We start from the raw sequence: 24659 nt of genomic DNA, 5'->3' as shown, positions 1-24659 counted from the left end.
ATGGAACTGGAGAGATTTTGCTCTTCTTCAGCCATTATATTCGGCTCAGAACATAAATGGGCACTAAGGAAGAGAGACGCTGCCAGTAGAATAAAGCATGTTACAGATAGTGAATGCTAACGTCACATCCATGCTACAAAAGTCAGTGAATTGAGTGATCATTGAGAGGATATGTATTCTTGTGGCCTGAGCCCTCTGTGGTGGTGTCCAGTTGAGGCAACCAGTGGATTTGTGGCTATAATAAGGGATAGAAGTGCTGGTCATGGAACAGACAGGAATGTAGGAACACATTTAGTGTGCATCTCCGGCCATGCTTGAGTGCTTTGACTGATGCTGTCAGGGTTTGCTAATGGTGGGTTGATAAGGATCACTGAAGTTTAGTTGAGTTACCGGTTAATTCTTTGGACGCCAGCTTTGGAGTTAATAAATTCAGCACATTTTAATCAGGTTAGTAATATTCTTGCAGACAAACACAATATGTGTAGTATCTTTTGAGACTTTGTTTTCTGCAAGATGTGAAGCTCTAGTTTTGTAACTTTGCTTGCAAGTATCTAATAAAAATGTTGAAAAATTAAAAATAAACAAGCAATCAATAGCATGTAGAATCCACTTACGAACTTCAGTGTATTCGGTTTTGTAAATATTTCCCAGGGCACATTTGTCAGTCTTTGCACGTGAGCGCATTTGCCAGCAAAGCACAAACAGAAAAGCAAGGCACTTTTATCTTCCGTTCATGAAACAATTTCACCCATGAAAGTCAACAAGTGTCACCATCTGCCGTGTCTGGCCAAGCGCGGGAAACATGTACCTGAATATTCTCTTTTATGTTTCCCGCCGAAAGACTGGTGCCTGGCGTGCGCTTGAAAGGCTCGTCTACATGAGAGAGAGGCGCTGAGAGCCCAGCCTCCGTCACTGACAGGAGGCCCTCTGAGCACAGCGGCAGCAGCAGCTTGAAGCTCATTTCTACTTTGGCAGAAATAACTTCTCACAACGCTTTGAAATCTGTTTTGTGCCACCAAGCTGTCACACAAGTTAACGTTTCCCTGTTTTCTACAAGCTGCGCCATTAACCCTGGCTCTGACCAGAGTTAAGAGTTAATGAAAGCGGACACACCTTTGGGCTTTTGTGTTCTGTTTAATAAGGAGTTATTTTTTCCAATGGTCTATAGCAAACCCAGGGACATCTTCAGGATTTTGAGGGCCCTGGGCAAAATGTATTTTGGGGACCCTGTTCAGTCCAGCTTTGAGTGGATGCTCCAGATCAGGTCTTTCCTGCCCCTTTGGCAGGGTCCGTGCAGTGCAGAGGCACACTGGACCAATTAGTGAAAGTGTGTTTCCATCTAATACTCCGGGATAGTGACGTGTTATAAAGCAGCAGCTTATGAATATCATTGCAAACAATCTCTATGACCCCCTCCCTTTTCTCATATGTGAGATCCTATACAACCTAAAAACAAAGGTTTTCTTGAAGGAATGTTGCTTCGCGTTGAAAAGCAAACATAACATTTCTCTGCAAAATATCTGTAAGAGTCCCAACGGTCACCCATATTAAAAATAAACGAAAGGAACACTGATTTAAAAAAAAAAACATTGTTTTTAGAATTATTCAAGGTCCTAAAGGCAGGACTGTCTGTAGAACAAAGTTGGCTCTGTCAGGGGGACCCTGAAAGGCGTGGCCCTGGGCCAACGCCCACTTTGCCCATGCCTTTAAACATCTCTGAGCAAACGTCATCTCTTAAAGGACAGCCATAAGTTGTATCAATTTTCAAAATGACACGGCTGGTTTCTCTGAAAAGTTGTTGGGCCAGGGTGCTCTTCATGACCCCTTTATCCAAGAATGTTTTCGAAATCTCCCGGAATGTTCAATGTGCTTATTAGATTTACCATTTCAGAGAAAAGTAAAAGAGGTCCTCCTGTTTTTTTTCGGGAGGTTTCTTGAGGCTACTAAGTGTCTAGACTATATGTAAACATAAGTGTGCAAAGTCTTCGGTTATCTCCCACCCAGTGCCGTTATTCTTGGTGCAGACTTTGAACTTCCTTTAAAAAGCATAAATAATGTGTTGCAGCAGCGACCCCTGGCAAAAGAAAATGGTGGAGTGGCAGGGGGGCAAACAATAAAAAAAAACGTACCGCCTCAGTGCTCTTCTTCCGGAAGTCATGGGCCAGCAGAGGCTTGCAGACTCCCCACCCACCTGAATTGGTCTGAGCGGCCTGGTTAGGCTCTCACGAAAGGCCTAGGGATACTAATATGCCTCACAACACTGCACCGAGGAAAAAAAAACAACCAGGAAATGTGGCCAGCCCGGCCCCCAGTAATAAAATCGGCCCCCCACTAGCCTCATAAACAGCCAACACCATGCCAGCCTCCGGTAAAACAACAGTCCGGCCTTGCTGGAAACTCGTCCTCCTTGATACCCTCCCTAAACAAGGTACTCTTAGTACAAAGTCCTGTTCTCCTCTTCCTCTGTACTATCTCCACTAGAAACACCTACTATTGCTCTTCCTCTCCAGTGCCCTCAAAACAGCTCCCTCTTCACACACTTCACACACTTAGCACCCTCACACACTCTGCACCCTCACACACTCTGCACCCTCACACACTCTGCACCCTCACACACTCTGCACCCTCACACTCTCTGCACCCTCACACTCTCTGCACCCTCACACTCTCCGCACCCTCACACTCTCCGCACCCTCACACTCTCCGCACACTCACACTCTCCGCACCCTCACACACTATGCACCCTCACACACAATTACACTCTACTGAATACAACATACACTCCACACAATACCACTCAGTGCCACATAATTATATGCTACATAATTACACTGCGCTCAACGCAACATACACTCCAAATACCACTCAGTGCCACATAATTACACACCACATAATTACTCTACTGAATGCAACACACACTCCACACAATACCACTCAGTACCACATAATTATATGCTACATAATTACAATGCAACATACACTCCAAACAATACCACTCAGTGCCACATAATTACACGCGACACAGTTACACTGCACTAAATACAACATACACTCCAAATACCACTCATTGCCCCATAATTACACTCCACATAATTACACTGCACTCAATGCTACATACACTCCAAATACCACTCGGTGCCACATAATTACACTGCACTCCATGCAGCATACACTCCAAATACAACTCAGTGCCACATAATTACCCCCCACATAATTACACTGCACTCAATGCAACATACACTCCAAATACCACTTAGTGCCACATAGTTACACGCCACATATTTACACAGCACTCACTGCAACATACACTCCAAATACCACTCAGTGCCACATAATTACATGCCACATAATTACACTCTACTGAATACAACATACACTCCAAATACCACTCAGTGCCACATAATTACCTGCCACATAATTACCCCCCACATAATTACAATGCACTCAATGCAACATACACTCCAAATACCACTCCGTCCCCCATAATTACACGCCACATAATTACACTGCACTCAATGCAACATACACTCCAAATACCACTCAGTGCGACATAATTACACACCATATAATTACACTCTACTGAATACAACATACACTCCAGTCAATACCACTCAGTTCCACATAATTATATGCTTCATATTTACACTGCGCTCAACGCAACATACACTCCAAATACCACTCAGTGCTACATAATTACATGCCACATAATTACACTGCACTCAATGAAACATACACTCCAAATACCAATCAGTGCCACATAATTGCATGCCACATAATTACACTGCACTCAATGCAACATACACTCCAAATACCACTCAGTGTCACATAGTTACACGCCACATAATTACACTGCACTCAATGCAACATACACTCCAAATACCACTCAGTGCCACATAGTTACACGCCACATAATTACACGCCATCTATCTATTGCATCACCACAGCATCACTCAGTACCACCACAGCATCACTCAGGGGCACCACAACATCACTATGCGCTACCACAGCATCACTGAACGCCACAGCATCACTCGTCGCAACCACAACATTACTCAGCGCCACCACAGCATCAATCTGTGGGAGTTGTATGTCATGACAACGCGTGGTATTACCACGCGTGCCATTACAACGGTGGAATTACAACGAAAGTCGTTACATCGACTTTCGCTGGAGGGCGCTGCATAGTGGAATAGTTTAATTTTCTATTCCAACTCCAGCCCACATTGACAGTAGGGAAGGAGTTGGATAGAAAATTAAACTATTCCCTTTCCAAGAGCGACCTCCAGCGAAAGTCATTGTACCGACTTTCGTTGTAATTCCTGCGTTGTAATGGCAGTGCAGGGTAATCCCCGCGTTGTCATAGCTGTTCACCAATCTGTGCAACCATTCAACAACAACTGGTTCAAATATGTTCTCTCAATGTTTCAAGCTTTATTACAAATGTCACAAAAAGAGGTTAATATTTCACTTCTGTTCTTGGATTTCGTCACAATAAAATACAGGTAGATTCATCAAAGACCCGTTTTGCGAGTCTTTAATAGCGATTTATAAGGAATCGCAATTACAGACTCGCAAAACAGGATTCATGTAGGAACCGCAAAATAAATTGCGATTCCTACACAGTCCTTATTTGCGATTAGCAAATTGCTAATCGCAAATAAGGAATAACTCCCTATTCATTCCTATGGGCCTTTAATAAGATAGCGATTTCAAGGGTGCCAGGGGTGTCCAAAGGACACCCTGTAGCACCCCTGAAATGCAAATTTAGACAGGTGTTGCGCACACACGTGTCCAAAGGACATGTGTGTGTGTAACATGCAACAGAGAAAAATGCACTAAAGTCCTTTTTTCTATTTTTTCGCAATTTACCACGAAGTCAGACTTCGTGGTAAATAGCGACCAAATATTGCGAATTCGCAATTTCAAATTGGTTGATGAATTGCATTTAAGGAATCTCTATTAGAGATTCCTTAAATCCAATTCCTCGCAAATATGCGATTTCGCTAATAGCGATTTTTGCATTTGGGATGATGAATCCCAAATGCAAAAATTGCACTCGCAAAGGGCCAGATTCTCAGAATCTGACCCTTTGCGAGCGCAATTTCGCTTGATGAATCGGGCTGATAATCTTCACAAAAGTTATTTACAAAAGTTTAAGCTATTGCCATTATAAATTACAATAACTTTTATTTAAGTATTAATTATAAAAAAAATTAAAAGCAGTTATTATTTGTAATATCAATACATCTATGTCACGTAAATACAACACATATTGCATTACAAATGCTATAGGTGTCACATTTGCGAAAGTTAAAAGTATTGGCATTGTAAATGACAAAGCTATTAATTTCACTATTTTCAAAACCAACACATAAATAAAAAAAAAATCATTTACAATACCAATAGCTCAAACTTTCCTAATGCAAGACCTATTGCATTGCAAATGCTTGTTTCAGCAGAGGGGTGACTTGCCCCATTTTTAGACAATCGGGGACCACGCCATTTTTTAAGGAGCTGTTTATGATTTTGCCCCATTTTGGTGCTAAAGTAAGCTTCATTTTCTTGATTAGTAAGGGAGGAAAGGAAGAGGGGGGCGCTCGGCCCCCACGCACACATGGCTGGGCCCGGCCCCCCCTTTGTCGCCCGTCCTGATTGGTCCCGCCATTTGGCCCGGAAGCAGTTTTGCGCTTCCGGGTCAGGGGGGCGGGCCTGTGGGTTTAAGAGCCTGGGGAGCGTGGGAGGCACCCTCTTTGTGTCCCGCGCTTCCCAGACTTGCTTGCACCCAGCCCCCCCGTGGGGGCTTTTAATTTTCTATTTTTTGTATTTCAGGTGGAGCGGCAGTTGGTAGGCTTTCGCGACCCTGAAACGGCGGTCGGTTTCCCCCTGAGAGCGGACGAGGTCCGGATTCGGTTTCGCAATCGACGATTGGTTCGGACTGTGCGGAGAACATCGGGTGCCGAGAGCGGCCAGTTGTGGTTACAATACGGTTGTGTAATCAGCCGGAGGTATGTTGCGGGCTTGGCGGTGCGGGATCTGCGAGGCACATACGGGCAGCTCGGTTCACTGACCTCCGCTGGTGCTGCCTCTTCCTTTGCTGTGGCGGGTAGGGGTTCGCGGCTGCTCACTACTGTGGATGTCTTCGAGGGATTGGGTATTTAAATAAGTGAACGGCTGGGTTTATGGTGCGAAGCAGGGTCGGCCCGGGCACCAATTGTATGGGGGACCAGTGCTGGGCTTGTGTAGAATAAAACGATCGTTTTTGCTGCTTAGGCGGGGGCAGCCCAATGCATTGCTAGAGCATTACTGTGAAAGTGTACTTCTGGGCAGGGCATTTAACCTCGCAGTAACTAATGATTTAGGGTGATCTCTCCACATAATTGACACAAAGCGAGCATCCAGTATATCACAAGTGTTTAGAGGGAGTGATTCTGGGTAATAAATTAATTGAAAAAACTGTTTGTTTTGACATTGACTGTGCATGGTAATTTAAGCTGTTCTTTACCATCTTACTCTGTATGCTGAAGCAAGTACTATAGGCATTGTACTCAATGGTTTATGAGGCATGAGTTTGGGTAAATCACTTAATCTCACGGTACCTGGGGAAGGTGCAGTGTGTTTCTTTTGCACCGGCTTGGTTTTACATTAGCATATCTTCTAATTCAGGCCAAGTTTAGTACACTGTATTGTTGCACAACTGCTTCTTTTGAGAAGCATTTAGAGAACACTTACGCAATTTGGGTAAAAAAAAAAATTCCTCAATTTTGAACAGCCTGAAGTCGGGTTTCTAAAAATTTTCTCATTCTAGGAGCAAAAGACAAGGGCCGCTGCGGACCGGGTAGCTGAGGAGATCACGGTGGACGGCGGTTTCCGAGGAAACGGGCAGGCCAGCATTTCACTGCTTCTGGCGGGCCGCGGGGCTAGAGTTGCTCGCCCAAACACTCCAGGCTAGCTGGTGTGTGCGGTCACAGTTGCGTGGTGCCTACGGTCAGCTTGTGAGCCTCTGACTTGGAAAGGTACAGGGCACATTGTGCCGGTAGCTAACAGAACGCACTGTGTAGTGTAGGTGCAAGAGCAATATGTCGGCCAGACGGGGTGCAGGGAACTCCCGCATGGAATTAATGTTTAAAACAATGATGCGCAGAATGTCAGCAATGGACAAGAAATTGGGAAAGGTGGACAAGTTGGGTAGGACTGTCGCTGAGCTGGATGCGAAGGTTGAGGCACGGGCAGGTCCGACTGCAAGGCCTAAAAGGACCATAGTACCGCCCAAACCAAGGGGGGATTTCGAGACGCCACCAAAACGTAGCAGACCTAGAAAGGGTGGTGGTCGCCCTCTAAAGCCCATTGTGGGTGGGAGGTACCCGAGGACGGTACCGAATCAAGCGCCTGTGGCACCTGGGTCACCCACGCCCGCTCCCCAAACCCCAGCGAGCGTGCCAATAGCGCCAGTCATGCCACCCATTAACTCAGTCCCGGTCAGTGTACCGCTGGCGGCAGCGCCACCGATTAACCCAGTCCCCGTCATGGTCCCGGTGCCAGCTGCGCCACCGAGTAACCCAGTCCCCGTCACTGTCCTGCCGGTATTTCCAGCAGGCCCATCACCTGGGGCGGGTCAGGCGCCACCAGAATTGGCGGCACAGATAGCCACAGTGCTTCCATGGTTGGGGATTGGGGGAATGTTACCTACGGCGGCCGATCCTAGTGCAGAGGCACAGAAGATCGTCGCACAAATCATGTTGGCTAGGGGTGAAAGCAGCACACCGATTTCTCCCCAAACAGGTCTTATGAATGGCGAGGGCACAGTCAAGGACGCGGGATCGACGCTGCCCACAGAAAGTGGTAAGGAGGTTGCCCTGCAGGTACTGGGCGAAGGCGCAATTCCCTCCAGGGGTGAGAGTTTGGCCCAGCATGTTTCGCAAAGTGTGAAGGAATTGATTTGGGCAGACAAATATATTAACATTTTTTCATTGTTGATTGATAACAGGGAATGGGAATATGCCGAGTCACAGAAAGAGATGATGTTACCTAGTGAATGGCGATCTCAGTTGTATAAATTTAGGGTAGAGGAGACGCTCATCAACTGGATCAGGGCTTTCTCAGTGTTTAGTGCAGTTACTGCTTAACGTTACCCCGGTATGCAATCTGAGAGGGCTTGCTACCAGAGCAGGATTACAATGTTTAATGAAAATCATGGGGGTGACGCCTGGAAAGAATATGACGTAGCTTTCAGGAAAGCGAGGGAGTTCAACAAATCTTTAGCTTGGGACAAAGTTGACTCTATTTCCTGGCATTCCCAGTTTGAGAAGGGGCACTCTGCAGGGGCTAGCGCAAACTGGAACAAAGGCTACTCCCCCAAACCTAACCAGCCCTTCCAACAGCCCTTTCGGCCAGCGCAAAGCGGGGAAATGGCCAATAGGGGCAAAGGTAATACGGGTGGGAAAGGAGTCTGCTGGGATTTCAATAGGCGAACCTGCAACAGGGCACCGGGCACTTGTAAATTCAGGCACTCGTGTTACTTATGCGGCCATCCTTCCCACCCAGAAACGGCATGCCTGTCTAAAGGTAGTGCATCAGGTAACAGAGGGAGGAGAAAACAGGAATAGTGGAGGTTACCCCCTTATTGCGCATTCACCTATTCTCGTTAACGCTATGATCCCTTGGCTTAATAGATACCCAAACCATACTGCTGCCAGGACGCTCCAAGAAGGTTTTACACACTGTTTCCAGATTTCAGCTGGGCGTTATACTGGGACACTGCAGTGTAAGAATCAACTGTCAGTTAAGAACAACCTTGGGGTAGTGGCAAACAAAATAGGGAAGGAACTGCGCTTAGGCAGAGTAGCGGGCCTTTCCCCCACATCCCTGTAAAGGATTTTGTTTGCTCACCTTTAGGAGTGGTCCCAAAGAAAGAAAAAGGCGAATATAGGCTCATACACAATCTGTCAGCACCTAGGGGCTTATCATTGAATGATGCGATTGATGAGTCCATTTGTAGTGTAAAGTATGCGTCATTAGACCAGGCAGTGGAAATGTTGAGAGTTTTGGGACATGGGGCTCTGATGGCGAAATCAGATATCGAGTCAGCGTTTAGACTACTTCCTGTACATCCAGCAGACCAACACTTGTTAGGTTTTTCATTTGAAGGCAAATACTACATGGATAGGTGTATGCCCATGGGTTGCTCTATCTCCTGTGCTTACTTTGAAACATTCAGCTCTTTCCTGGAGTGGGTCCTGAGACAAGCTACGGGCCACCAGTTTGTCATGCATTACCTGGATGATTTTCTTTTCCTGGGTCTGGCGGGCACACAGGAGTGCGCGAGGGCATTGCAGGAATTTTGCGTGCTCATGCGTGCTTTTGGGGTCCCGTTCGCGCAGGGAAAAACAGTAGGGCCACTGACATGTCTGGAATTCTTGGGGATTGAATTGGACTCCATGGAAGGCTGCTTGAGAGATTCAGGGCGACCCTTAAATTATGTTTGCTAAAAAAGAAAGTCACTCTACAACAGTTGCAACAGACAGTTGGCCAGTTACATTTTGCCTTGAGGGTCATACCTATGGCATGCCCATTTTCCCGCTCCATTGCCCAAGCCATGAAGGGCCTGCAGGGCAAACACCATCACACATGGCTGTCAGTCGAGGTTCGCCAGGACATGCGGATATGGATTGCATTCCTGGAGGATTTCAATGGCAGAGTACTGTGGGGTGCACCCACGCTGACCTCAGCAGAGTTCGGACTATGGACAGACGCTGCCCGCAGTGTAGGGTTTGGTGCCATACTTGGCAACAAGTGGGTGGCACAAAGATGGCCCAAATGGTCGGATGAGAACGGTTTGACAGCAAACATTGGGTTCCTGGAACTCTTCCCAATCTGGGTTGCTTTAAAGGTATGACCCGAGCAATTGGCTAATCGGTCGGTTATTTTCTGGTCAGATAACATGACCGTGGTGGAATGCATCAATCAGCAGGCAGCACGCTGCAAGTTCATACTGCGCCTGGTAAAGGAGATCGTGCTGAGTTGCATGAAATTGAATGTTCATTTCAGGGCCAAACATGTTCCAGGGGTTTTGAATAACGCAGCTGACGCCCTTTCTCGCTTTAAGATGCAGGTATTCAGGGAACACCTACCGGCTACAGAGGCCTTCCCAGCTCACTTCCCATCGGCACTTTGGCAGATTGGTGCCACCAACTACATGACCTCGTGGCAGCCAGCCTAGCTCCCAGGACCAGGACAGCATACGAAGGGGCTTTCAGTTCTTACTGTACATTTCTGGGTCATGATTGGAAGAATAGATGGGATCAGGAGGCTAGTTTTAATGGGTACATGGATACATTACATAAGGAAGGGCGCTCAGCGGCGACAGCCAGCAGGCATAAGGCAGCAGTTTCCTTTTTCGCGCAAACAAAGGGGGCCAGGGATCCTACGGACAGCTTCATAGTGCAAAAGGCCTTGAAGGGATGGCGGCGCCTACAGGCAAACACCGCTGATAGCAGAAGACCGATTGGTCTAGAACGGCTGACAGCAATATTCCTCGCCATACCCAACACATGCAGTTCTTCGGGAGAGGTGACGTTATTCAAAGCTGCCTTCTCCCTGGCTATTTACGGGGCTTTCCGGATAGGCAAACTAGTTGCTAACAACAAATTGGATACAAGGGGAGGCCTTCAGATGAGAGATGCCAATATACGGGGTGACACAATGCGGGTCGCTAGCCAGAAATCCAAGACTGATCAGGAGGCTAGGGGGGAGATTTTAGTACTGCATAGGGCACTGGATAACCCGTGCTGCCCGGTGTCACATGTGGAAGAGTTGATCAAACAAAGAGCAGGTGAGGCTAAGGGAGCATTGCTCATGCATGAGGATGCTACCCCTCTGACTAGGTTTCAGTTCCAAAGAGTCTTGGCCAGATGTATTGCCAAAGCTGGCTTAAATCCCAAGGAGTTTGGGACACATTCTTTCCGGATAAGGGCAGCCACCGAGGCCTCTGCAAGGGGATTGAATGTCATTAGTGTGAAGAAGATCGGGAGATGGTCTTCCAATGCATATAAACGTTGCGTGCGGCTGCACATGTTGTAGGGGTCAGTCAACACCCTCTTACGCCTGCCTTGTTTATGTTTATCTTATAGTTTCTTGGGCCTGTGACGTAGGGCGGAAACTTCTACAAGATCATCTGAATCAACCAGCAGCATCTCGGCATCAGCAGGAAGAAAAAAGGAGGACTCATGATGTTTGGGTAGTCGGTCATTCCTATGTAAAACGTGCTAAACCAATTTTTCTTGCGGGGGAGGGTGGATGGAGGGCGGAATGCGGGGGTTTCAAGGTTTCCTTCCATGGCAGGGGGGTCTCCGCCTGAATCAGCTTAGGGGCTATATGTCAGATTTACTCAGTAGACACTCCTTTCCGCCATCAGTGGTCATCCTGCACCTGGGAGGGAATGTCTTAGTAGACTTGGGCAGATGGGTCCTGTTGGAAGAAATCATCTCAGCGGCAGGTTGGCTGGCGAGACTGTTACCGGATTGCACTATAGTGTGGTCACAGCTGATACCTAGGCTTCAATGGAGGGGGGGTGAGTCAGTCAAGGCGTTGAATCACTCGGTAAAGAGGGTCAACAACAGGATAGACAAACTTTTTCGAACTCCTCACCTGCAGAGCATACCTCAGGGGTGCATTTGGGGGGAACAGTTTTATTTGCGAGATGGGGTCCACCCAACAGAGTCAGGCAATGCCTTATTGATAAGGAACATACTTGCATGGGTCGAGGTTTTGCTAAGAGGGTATGACCTTTCAGTGTAGGCGGTAGGGGGGGGCCAGATAGTCGGTCAACTATGCTGGCCTGTGGCGGTAAGGTCATAATCGGTGAGCAGCAATTTAAGGTCCTTAGGGGTCGGCATCATTAACGAATGGGGCTGCCCAGGGGGAGGGGCCTATGGTCTCTCCTAGAACTTCAGGTGCAGGATTTCCGCTTGCTTGGAAGGGTGGGGGGAGGGAGGTCACGCTTTTCTCGGGCTGGTAGCCACCCCGCACATACACTATGATGTCAGCAAATGGCGCGAGTGTAAGGGCCCTCCTCTTCGGTTAAATGGAGTTCACGGAGCGTACGAGGGCAACGAGGAGAGGGACGAACTCTCCCGGTAACCGGGCCCTTGTCTCGCATGCGCACTCAGACGTGAGGGCGTAGCTGGGTAAAAGGATCTGACACCGGTTAACGACCTTGCCGTAGGACCAGAAATTATTAGAATGCAAAATTGAGATGTAGGATGTGAGATTCGGTTAGGAAACACGCTGTATTAGACATTTGTTAAGGTTAGCTCATCATACCTGTCTAACTCGCTGTAAATCTAATGTCTGAATTTTGCTTTTAATAATTGTGTAAATAATGTTCTATTATTTCAATTTTTTTATTTTTATATTTTAATAAATACGGCCGGGGGGTCGCGAGACCCCCTGTCTTCCAAAGAATTCTGTTGTTGGTTTGATGAATGTTTACTGCTGTTCTCATGATAGGGCGGGGGTGGCCGGGTCCCAGACCATGTGGGGTCTGAGATATGAGCTGAGGGTTTGGAGGTCGAGATCAACGAGATTATCTCGGTTTCCAGGACGGGGCGAAAGCTAAGCCAGGGAGAGAGAGAGAGGAGCCGGGAGGGAGGGCCTGCGGTACAGCCGAGCTGCTCTTCTTGAGGTGTGAGTTGTTGATGTCTAATGATAGTTGATTCTTGAGATCTTATCGTTGAAGAAGTTGGCGAAGTTATCGCATAGTTCTTTGGATGCCTGTAGAGATGAAGACAGGGGCTTGGAGGTTTGTTGTCTGATGATGTTGTAGAGCTCCTTCAGTCTGTTTTTGGCTTTGTCCAGTGCCTCTCGGAAGAAGCTGGATTTCTTGTTTTTGATGTGGTTGTTATACTTCCTGCGGGCTGATTTTAGTTGGACGCGAAGAATGGCGGTTGAGTTGTTTCTCCACTTTCTTTCTTTGGCTCTAAGGTTTCTCCTTTCTGCGTTGAGGTCAGCGTTGAACCATGTTCTAGATGGGGTGGCTCGGCTTCTTTTGAGCTTTAGTGGTGCTAGTTTGTCAAAAATGGACATTAGCTCAGAATTATAGTGGTCAGTGAGATCATTGGTGGAGAGGTGCGCTTTGTTGTCCGGAAGAAGTGAGCTTAACTGACCTTCCAGGTTATCTAGGGGTACTTGGGAGAGGTTTCTCAACCATTTGGGGGGTCATGAGGGGGTTTGAGAGGGATGATGGGGTGATTTATATGAAATAAGATCATATGGTGGTCTGACCAGTCGACGGGAAGTATGTGGTTGACCGTGATTGAATTCTTTTGTGCAATGATGGCATCCAGTGTGGCTCCTTTGTAGTGGGTCTCCTCAGTACAGTGTTGTATAAGGTTGTTATCATCGAGGAGGCTGGATAACGATTGGATTAGAGGATTGTGAGTCTCGTTCCATCGGAGATTCAAATCGCCAAGAATTACGTTTTTGAAATCGCCGAGTGCGTCTTGTGCTATCAGGTCGGATAGTTGTTCTCCAAACTTGTTGTTTCTGCCAGGGGGGTGATAGAAAGCTTCTGAGAGTTCAAGCAGGACCAATAGGCAAGGGTTCCTTTTGCTGTTAAGGAAGAGGACGTCATTGACTGCTTTCAATGTGGGCATTTAAAAACTGCAGCATGATCTAAAATCCCAATTGATAGTCTTAAAGTAGTTTATATTTGCCGATGTGCTCCTGTAGCTGGATGTCAACTACCTTTCCAATGATCTTTCCAATAAATGGAAGGTGAGCTATAGGACAGAAGTTGACCAGGTCAGGCTTGTCTACTTTTTTCAGCGGGGTAGGATCTGTCCGGTCTTGAAGCTGTCCTGGAATGTGCCTTAGAATAGTGAAACATTGACAATGTGGAGAAGTAAAGCACGTCATCTTTGTAGGAACTGGCTTTGAGAGAGTTCAGAATGTTTAAGAGGTGTTTGGGAGAAGCATTTAAGAAAGACCAGTTAGTAGTGTGGCAGCTGGGTGTAGGTCATGGTGTGAATGTCAATTGTGAATTGATGATGCAAGATCTGATTTTGTTGACTCTCTTCATAAAGGAGAGGTTGATAGCATTGCATCTGCCGGCTGATGGTGAGGTGGCTGGTTCTGGGATGGGGATGGCACATGTCTGATGGCCTTAAGGAGGGCTTTGCTTCTGTTGATTACTCCATTTAAGGAGGTATTCTAAAAGGTGGCTTTTCTGCCGTGATTCTGGAATGACGGTTTGAGCGCTTTCAGAAAGCGGAGGTCCTACTTGTATTTTGATAATCTCATTACTTGTCCTGTTTTCATATGATGGGCTTGTTTTTGAGAAGTTCTTGGTTGTACCAGGGAGCTGATGGCTCGTGGTGGAAGCGTGGGTTTCCAGGAAAGCATAGCAATCAACATGCTTATTCAACGCATTATAAGGCTCTTCTCACCTACATAGTGACATGGACTTTAAGTTCTAAGTTCTCTTGTTTTGTTTAACTGATGTGCTGGTAACCCCCAGGGTATGAGCAGCGCTGTATAAAAATTACAAACAAATAAGTAAATATGTCATGCAGTGCATGCTACATGGGATTTGCCTCAAGCTTTCTTTTGCACATCAGCTTCTCAGGCCAACTAGAAATACACAAGGTCTTCAATTAACTGGTCCTTTATATTGTTGTTCCCTGTAGGCAATCCACTACAGCGACACAACTCCCTGCTATCCATGACAAACATTGCTGGGAGGACAGAATTGTTCAGTGTATGACTAATTAATTTAACGGTTTCCTTCTTACTTTTAAGGTATGTGCACAGCTATATTTTATTTACAATGACAGTGTATGCTTCATGAAGTCTCGCGGTCTATTAACCCCTTCCATGCTCATGACGAGCTGAGCTCGTCATGAGGCACAGTTGAGCTTTGCTGATGACGAGCTGAGCTCGTCATGACACCAGCAAAATGGCAATTTCCAGCACAGGGGAAAAATAACCACAGCAGCGATGTAGTTAAACTGTCCCTTACCAGGGCTTCTCTGTTCTAAAGTAACATGGATAGCAATGTGATCTCAAAGGTGGCAGTTCAAAACATCCTTGAATCCAGTGCTCCAGTTATTTTGTCTGCAACAAAACACAAGGTGGTGGATGGAATCCTTGATTTATTTTCTCCCAATCGGGTTCGCTCGGTGCCACATTCCATTCCATAATTTTTCACCCCCATACCACTCTGAACAGAGGCCTGCCTTATGCAAATTAGTACTGGTATTGGAACTGTCAATTAAGACCTGATCTGAAAGGTAACAAAAGCAACTTCAGACCAGTTTTGGTTGACTTTGGCACCTGTAAACAAGTGTTAGGTTGGCTAAGTTCCTTTGTCTCTGAAGAGATCACCTATTGTCAATTATCCTTCTTTTCTCTCTTCCCCATTCACTTTAGGCAGTGGCGATCCTTGCTGCTCTTTGCTCTAAACCTTGTAATATTTACATATGCCCAGTGTCTGTTGTAGTCAGGCCTTTTGGTTTCAATATTGTCTCATATGCTGATAAGACTCATATCGTGGGAAATGGGAACTACCTCAGAAAAACATGATTCCACCAAAATTAATTTTCTGCAATGTATGTCGGCTGTGGCCACCTTAGTGAGCCAAAACTGTCTAAAACTAGACGGTGAAAAAACAGGGATTCTTCTCTTCTTTGCTGAAAACCCGAAAAGTGGTCCAGGAATTGGGGTCTACTCCTGAAGCAGTTACTTCAGTAAAGAGTCTGGGCATTATTTTTGATAATCATCTCTCTTTCTTTACCCAAATAAACTGTGCGACAGCCACTGCTTTCATAAACTTTAAATACTGTGCAAAATGTTCCCTTTAACTCCTATCCTCTATTGGAAAACAGCTGTACAGCGCCCTATATCCTCCTGGCTTGCTTTACTAGTGCAGAACACCATTTCTCAGCTTATTCTGAACATTCCCAGAAGGGCCCTCATCAGAGCCCACCTAGAATGCACTATGCTCAAAGTGCTTGGCTTCATCCACGAATCATTATGCAACAAAGGACCTGCCTACATCAGAATAAAACTCCATTCACTATTTTCCCACCCACCCCCTTCGTTCTGCTGCTCTGCATCAATTGATCGTCCTGAGGACCAAGCTATCTAGACCAGGGTGCAGATCTTTCTCATACCTATCAGCAAAACTCGAAATACATCAATTATCTAATGTTATTTCTTCATCACTTGATAGGTGATGAACCTTGAGCATCATGATGCCCTATTAGTACTAGTTGCATTATGCAAAACAAGTTTGATATAATATTTTGGCCTCGTTTTAGAGTGTGTCCGAGTTCTGTGGCACGCAACCCACTTCTGAACCAATGTGCCAACCTCAGAGTGCCAACTGCAACAAACAACAAGGTGATGGATGGAATGTTTGAATTAATTTCAGACTTTGGTGGTCTCTTGGTGATACAATACAATCCATTTTTTCCAGCCATCATGCCACTCTAGACAGAGGCACGTCTTATGCAAATCAGTACTGACCATAATTCCTCCTAAAGTGAGCGCCTGTGCGGGCGTGCACAGGTAGGTTTCTCACCTCGTAGAGACCTACACACACTGCACACCACAAAGGATTCCTCTGCATTTGGAAAGTGCATAATTGGAACCTTTGTAATGTTACCGTAGTGATGAATCTGCGCTGCTAAATGCTTTTGTAAAGACGCGTTTTTGTCTTTAAAATTCCTAATCGAGGCAGTGTAAAGACCTGCAGAGAAAGGCAGTCCTGAGGCACAGGAGGGCCGCCCCAGAACCTTCACTGCAGCCCAAAGTCCTATCAGCGGAATACCTCAGGATTTGTGGCAGTTCCCAGATATTAACATGCTTTAGAAGTTGGGGTAAAAATTGATTATTCGGGGGAGGAGCTACGACACCAACCAAGATGGCCGCATAGTCTCCCGGCTCCGCTGACCTCCGTCCTACGCTCTACTATCCTGTCATCTATCCTGATCTCCGGCCCCGGATCAGTGTGTGTGACCCGATTTGCACTCCGATGATGTGATCCCGGAGTTTCTCCGACATCGTGGAGCGGAGTAACGTCGAGGACCGATTTGAGGCCTAACCCAGCCGAGAAGCCGGGGTCTCGAGTGCTGGCCTAGCCGGGTCCGAGTTGAACAACAACGGACTGTTGAATGTGGTTGGGTCCGGTCTCTGGAACATTCGGAATTTTGGGATTGCTCTGCTACCATCTGCTGCCTGGTGTTCTATAGGAGGTGAGGTGACGAGTGACGCACGGCGCTGTGTTGCGGGGGTCCCGGACCGAGGGTCCGGCATTCATATCGCCGGTGCCCCTTGGGTTGGAATCTCACTACACGCTACTGCACGCTAGCAGTCTGTCCCTCATGGCTCATTCCTGTTCCGCCTCATCTTCCCCCGGAGAAGGCGCCTCTCCTGTGGGGAACACCATGCCTGAGGAAAAATGTAGGTTGACGGAGCAGGCTCAAAGTGGCCCGTCATTGCGGACGGTACTGGAGGCCCTTGTGGCACTTCAGGAGACTGTTAAAGCCCAGACCTGCAGCCTGTTGTTGGCGGCGGATGGAATCAAAGGATTGAGACCGGATCCTGACTTGACGCCCGAGACCCGGCGGCCAGCCCGCCTTTTGATTGACGCCCCGGTGGCGTACTTAGACCCGGCGCTGGAAGCTGTATTTGCCCCTATCGCAGTGTAGCTACCCGTAAGTACTGTGCTTGGTGACTCAATTAACCCGTTGGAATCCCCGGTTTTGCAACTGTCGGAACATTTACATGCTATCCCCACTTCGGATCCTTTCAATTGGTACCATGAACTGTTTTGGACTGTGTCGACCCCCCTCCCCAGTCGGTCTATCAAGATGGCGGATGGGATAAAGCCTGGCTTTGGAGACGGGGAGGGCTATTGTTGGTACCAGCCGACTAATTTGGGACCTGCCGTTCTTTTTTCATCTGTGGACGCCTGTCCTGCTAACTTCTATGTACCTTTTGACATTTTGAGGATGGGGCTTTCTTCCCCTGAAGGACTCAGCGAATTTAATCGACGGGGCCAAGGCTGAGATTGCTGACTGGGTTGTTTATTGTGGTATTATGGTTAACTGGATTGCTTTATTGAATTAACGGAGTCCGGGGCGGGGTTGGTTAGGACGGGGGCGAGAGACCGGGAGTGCATTGAACAAAGGCCTCCTCCATTTCCCCTCTTCGGGTGGGGTTTAATTTCTTTTCCTTTTTTCTCTGTTTCTTCTATATTTTGGGTTTCGGTTCTTGGGCGACAGGCACGCTGCTTATCTTTCTTTGGCCTTTCTTTTCTCTTTTTCCGGGTCAGCGTAGTGGGTTCATTGTTCGGTCCATCTTTGCTTTCACATCTGTGCCTCAACTCTCGCGATGTTTCGGGGCCACGGGGCGGGCATAAATGTTGGCGTGAACCGTAATAGTATGCTTGTTTATCCGGGTGTCGTCTGCTTTAACGCCACTGACCTACATGAAAACGAATTAACTGTGGACACTTTGCTATTTCGCTCGCCCCCTCTTCAGAGCTTGAGATATTGTATGGCACCTGATCCTTCTATTTTATATTATAAAATGAAACCTTTTGTATCCTGTTCCCAATTTGATATGTCATCCAACCAGTGCGCATTGTGGATGTAGCGACTATGCTCCACGGGAGGCTGGGTCTGAGGTTTTGATCGTAATATTGTGTTGCAATTGCTTAGTGGCCAGCCCTGGGGGTTGTAGGCCCGTGTTTGTATCTGGTTGAAAATGTCAAATAAAGGTTTTCAAAAAAAATAAATAAATAAATACATTGATTATTCAGGTGTCAGCCATCAGAAACAGCCCAGAGGCTGAAACTTTATAACTAAATCAAGGCCATCAGTTTTGGACACTGATAGTTTTAAAACTCACCAGATGACAGGGCTCTGTATTTTCAAGGGTGAAACTCCTCTTGTTTTAAAGGGCGACATGGATAGAAAATGTACAGTAGGTGCAGTGGCATCATAGCCCAGGTCTGCAGGGTACCCTCTGTTGGCTCCTAAGTGAAAATGTGATTTTCATTGTTGCAGATTTTAATTTCAAATCATCAGTAAAATTAATCATCACAATTCTATTACTTAGGTGGTTCTCTTTTCAGGGTCTACTATCCAAAATAAGGGATAGGTTACACGGGGGAGTACCACATTCCTATTTCAGTACATCCAGAGCCACTGGAATTAAGAGGTCTGTAAGACCAAATTATGTGTTGGGGTGGCTTAAATTAGGTGGCAAGAAAAGGCAAATTATGCTGCACTATGCAGCACATTTTGTGATAGTATTGCTTCCTTATTTTGGCATTTTTGCACAAGTGAACACTGTCTGGACAAAGGGATCACCTCATTAGTTCTAGCTTAACATCCAAATACAGCAATAAGCAACATAAAGGAGACCAGTAAAACTTTGCAAAAGGTCTCCCCTGTTTGACGTGTAGATGTATTTTAGTAAAATATGATAGGTTTCAGATAGAAATATGATTTATTTTTTATCTGCAGATTATGTAGCATATGGTGGATTATGTGGCAAATGCGGAAAAAACACAAATATGCGGGAAATGCTGCAACCGCAAATGCTCTTTATTCCAGTGGCCCTGTTAATAGTATACAAATGCTTAGAAAAAACAGAATCCTATGCAGCGGTTGTTGTAGTGTTTTATTAATGAAGTTGACAGCTGTGAGAGAGAATCAACAGATGTTTTAATCACATTTGTAATTTTATAACTTTATGCATGCTGGTTATTAGCTTTTGCACACTGCGCCGGTTATGGTGTGAAGTCAAAGGAAAAGACGATAGACCTGATTCATTCACTGGGAAAAGTTATGTCCAATGCCAAACGTCTGATCTGTTTATTAAAAATAGTTATGACAAAAGCAGTAGGCCTGGCTTGATTATAGTGAAGAGGATTTGTTATAACCAATAGGCCTATAATAGGGACTTATTATAATACTACGCTAAAGCCTGAAGGGAGCCATTTACTTGCATATAATTTCACACATTGCTGTAGTAGGCAAGGGTTTTGGTGTTGGGGACTGACTTGATCAAACTGTCGAGATAGAAGATTTACACTATGATAATCCTTGTTAGGCCTTCGTAGGGTTTTTTTTTTAGACAACTGTAATTTTGTGTATGTTTCCAATTGTATTGATAGATGCCTTGTATGAAAGGTTACTGGCCTTCCCCCATTACAGTGATGAGCCAATGACAAAAGATTTAGGGGCAGATGTATCAAAAAACTATTTAGCGAGTCTGTAATTGCGATTTTTTGCGAATCGCAATTTCGGATTCGCAAATTGGTATGTAAGAAAAATTCTGCGAGAAATTAGCGATTTCTTAAAAATCGCAGAATTATTTGCGATTCTTTTGCGATTTCTAAATTAGCGAATTTCGCAAATTAAGAAATCGCAAAAACGGGAATCATGCAATGCAGGAACAGCCTGATGACATCACAACCAGGAAGTTCCAGTGATTGCTTGCACCTGCTACCCAGAGCCACACCCAGTGGCAGTTGGAAGAGTGTGCTGAGGCAGAGCAGACCTGTTTGGAGAGCAATGGAGTCACAGAAGGCACAGGAGGAAATGGCATTGTAAAAGAGGAAAAGAAAGCAGAAGTTTTCTGAAAAGGAGCAAGAAGTGCTCATTGAAGAAATGGTGTGTAACCATGAGGACCTGTTTGGCAAAAAAGCATTGAAAGTACCTGACTCCAGGAAAAGAAAAATCTGGCTGGAGATCCAGGAGAAAGTTAACTCTGTAGGAGTCACCACTCGCTCCATTGAGGAAATAAAAAAAGGTGGTCTGACATGAGACTCAGATCCAAAGAAAGACTTGCTAAGAGGATCAAAGATGCAAACCAAACAGGTGGTGGAACTTCTGCTGTGGACCAACCCACACCCCATCAGGAACTTATTGAATCCACACTGTTGCCTGAAAGTGTGAGTGGAGTGGCTACCATTGATAGCTCTGAACCCACAGCAACTACACAAGGTAAGATGAATGCAAATTGCATCCCTGTATGTGTACAAAGAATGTGTGTGTGTGCTGTGCATGTCAGATAAATAGCAGTCCACTTACACTGTAAAACAAGAAGTGAGCAATGCATTATGGGCGTGGTAGTCCTATTGAGATAGTAACACTCTCAATCATAGTAACTCATGTTATTTTACAAAGTAGTACTTTGGCATGCTGAAGCAGTGTAGTACAAGTAGTAGTCTGGTATGAAAAAATGTATTTTGTACATGAACACAAATTCATATTTCACACTCTACATCCACAGAACATACAAGTGAGTCCAGGACAGAGAATGATTTTGAAATTTCTCCTCCTCATGTGACGTCAGAAAATGAAGATGAAGTCACTAATGCCCCTGTGCAACATCTGAACATACAAATGAAGCGCAGACGTGTTCCACCTATAGAACCAATGGGACAGGATGATAATTCTGAAGTTGAATCAGTCCCCAATAAGACAGTTACAGTGTCCTCCCAAGACGCACAACAGCAATCCCAAACTCCAAGGAGGGCACGCTCATTCCGTCTGGAGGCATCTGGGAGTAACACAGGACAAAGTGAAAGAGGTACAGTGTTCGCAGGCCTTGAGCAGAACATGCTTCAGGTGCAGCGCCTACAACATAAGGCACTGAGATCAATTAATAGGCAGCTACTAAAATCAAACAAAAACCAGGAAAGCATGGCTACTTCAATTGACAAACTCTGTGTGACACTTGTGAAAACTGAAAAGGCACGAAACAGGGCTGCACAGGCTGCGCAGGATAGAATTCATACATACACCAAGGCCATCAACAGGCTATGTCAAGTCACCAGCAATTTCACACGTCGCAGTATCAACATGCAGCGAGAATTAAGTGACTGCACACGTGCAGTTGCATATAGTGTGGACAAAATGACATTGGTCTTGGAAAGCATGCAAACCACCCACTCAGGTGCAAGCGCTCTCCTCTGCTCTGGAGAAAGCGAGGATAACTCCAGTAGGAGTAGTAGCAACCCTACCCCCACTAACATAATGGTGCAACGCAGAAGTAGAAGGCGTTCCACTCCCGGAGCTGAGCATGAGGCCATGCCTCCACAGGAGCAACATGCTTCCACCCGCCAGCGAAAAAAATGACTTTGTGTTCAATAACCTATGCAGCAGAAATGCATTGAGACAGTTTTTTCTTTTCTTCACCACATATGGATATTTTAGTTTACAAAAATTTAAAGAAATGAGTCTAACATATAGTACAACTGTTTGCATGTTGTGAATTAAAAGAACAATAGCAAACTTCTATAGGTGTTTAGTATTTTTTCTTACCTAAAAATAATTACGTGTAATCTCTGCCCTTCTTTGACGGCCAGCCATGGCTCCTACTCCTGCCACTACCATTCTTGGTGCAGGGTTATCATCTGGGCAATAGCTTGCTTAATCTCCACAACGGCCCCTCGCGGCGGGATGCTTGGCTTTCACCTTGTGGATACCCTGCCGGGGTTATCTCACAGGGGAATACCAGGATGGGTTCCCTAAGCAAGCGCCGGGAAACCCTTTGTGGGTAGCTGTGCGCTATATAAGCTCAAATACATTTACATTTACATCATCAGATGTGTCAGAGTCACTCACTTCAATTTCTGTGCCTTTGCGAATTGCCATGTTATGCAGCATTGCACATGCAGTCACTATTTTGCAACATGTCTCTGGGTTGTATTGCAATGCACCTCCACTTTTGTGTATGCATCTGAAACGGCTTTTCATGATTCCAAAAGTACGTTCAATTACCCCACGTGTGGACCGGTGTGCCCTGTTGTACCGTCTTTCACTTGCATTTGCTGGATTTAAGTATGGGGTAAGTATGAAATCACGCACTGCGTAGGCACTATCACCTGCAAGTTAGAGAGAAAAAAGTAACTGTATGTTACTTCCATTCCATATTGATGGATGGATGGATGGATGTTTCCATGTGTATTACTTACCTAGCAGGTATCCATCTCCAAACTGACCAGCACTGAGACGTCTATGAATTGCGCTATATCTGAAGATGTAAGAGTCATGTGTACTCCCTGGAAACTTTGCAACAATGTCATTGATAATGTTTTTTGCATTGCATATGATCTGGATGTTTAGCGAGTGGTAGCTTTTTCTATTCCGAAAAATATATTCTATGGCTGCAGGTGGAGTGATGGCAATATGGGTTCCATCTATGCATCCAATCTCATGTGGGAATCTTGCAATTTGATAGAAATCCAACTTTGTTTCCTGTATGGCTTGCTGTGTATTTGAGAAAAATATATGATGATGGAATCTACTTAGCATTGCGTCCAGGAAGACATGAAAAAAACATGATAGGGCATTCTGTGACACTCCACCAACCTCTGCAATTACAGTTTGAAAGGAGCCAGAAGCCAAAAGGTGCAGTGAGCACAATACCTGCACAGGTGTTGGTATTGATTGTGTTCTGCCTGTTGGGTGTGCCAAAAAAGGTTCCAATTCATTTATCAGGTTAAGAATGGTGTGTGGATGTAGCCTGTACTTTTCATAGATCTCCTTCTGAGTCTGCTGGAACAGCGTAATGCGTATTCTAAAGATTCTCTCCTGCCTTTGTCTTCTCTGGGCAAGAGCTTGAATGCGCAGCCTCCTGGCAATCAGGTACAGTCCCGCCATTTTGGAAAAAAAGAAAAGGCATTCTGGGAGCATTTTTATGTGATTTTTTTTTTTACCACCTGCTTCTACTTGGTGTTAATAGCGATTTCTTAAATTGCGACTTTAGAGAAATCGCATTTAGCAAATTTTTCTTACATATCGATGCGATTTCTTGCCTTGCGATTTCTTATTTGCGATTTTCGCTAACTTAGGAAAATGCAAAATTGGAAATTGCTATTTATTCTGCGAAATATCACTTCTCGCACACTAAGAATTCGCAAAAATGCAAATTCTTAATATGCGATGCGATTTCTTTGATACATGCCAATTGCACTTTTTCATGTCGTAAACACTGCGAAATTGCGATTCGCAGCATTTGCGACATGCAAAACACTTGATACATCTGCCCCATAGACATGATTTGTTAATTGGGAATAGTTGTTTCATATGCCATAGGTCTGTTCTATTTCTTATGAAAAGTTCTGACCCATGCAGTAGGCCGGATTTATTGATTAGAAAATACTCCTGTTAAAGCAAATAAGCTTTTACGGTTAGATTGTTTTTTGTACCGTTGAAGCCTGCAGATGTATTTTGTTACATGCAATCTCACAGATTTGTTTTTAGGCAATACGTTTTGTGCTTATTACCTTTTTGACAAACCTTAGGGTACAAGATTAGCACTCTAACAAGTCTTTCTAGAATCACTTCAGAAGGTCTGACAGGCTTAGTGATCTACCAGGATCTTGCAATAAACAATTATACCACTGTTATAAATACTAGTGGTATATATACCACTTCAGTCATTAATTCTCTTGCCATGTGAGTGACATTGTCTGATCACATCTGTCAGGCACCTGAAAATGAGTGCACTTCAGTGCCAAGGCTGGTGGGACAGTCCATTAGTTTTCCATTTTCTAGTTAAATGTCCCTTTTCATGTCTTTGCTTCCCCTCTTGTTATTTTAATGATTAAAGCATGCTACATCTCCAAAGACAGTTCTAAC

General features: G+C 45.4%; 1 pseudogene; it reads left to right on the top strand.

Moving 5' to 3' along the window:
• LOC147751165 (uncharacterized) overlaps positions 1 to 14720 on the top strand; it is a 34383-nt pseudogene extending 19663 nt beyond the window's left edge.
• Positions 14721 to 24659: the final 9939 nt, after the last annotated feature.

The sequence above is a fragment of the Lissotriton vulgaris genome, chromosome 1_1 (genome assembly GCF_964263255.1).
Source record: "Lissotriton vulgaris chromosome 1_1, aLisVul1.2, whole genome shotgun sequence".
In the NCBI taxonomy this organism is placed as follows: Eukaryota; Metazoa; Chordata; class Amphibia; order Caudata; family Salamandridae; genus Lissotriton; species Lissotriton vulgaris.
The sequence above is the reverse complement of the archived record's forward strand: the minus strand, read 5'-3'. Positions and strand labels throughout refer to the sequence as shown.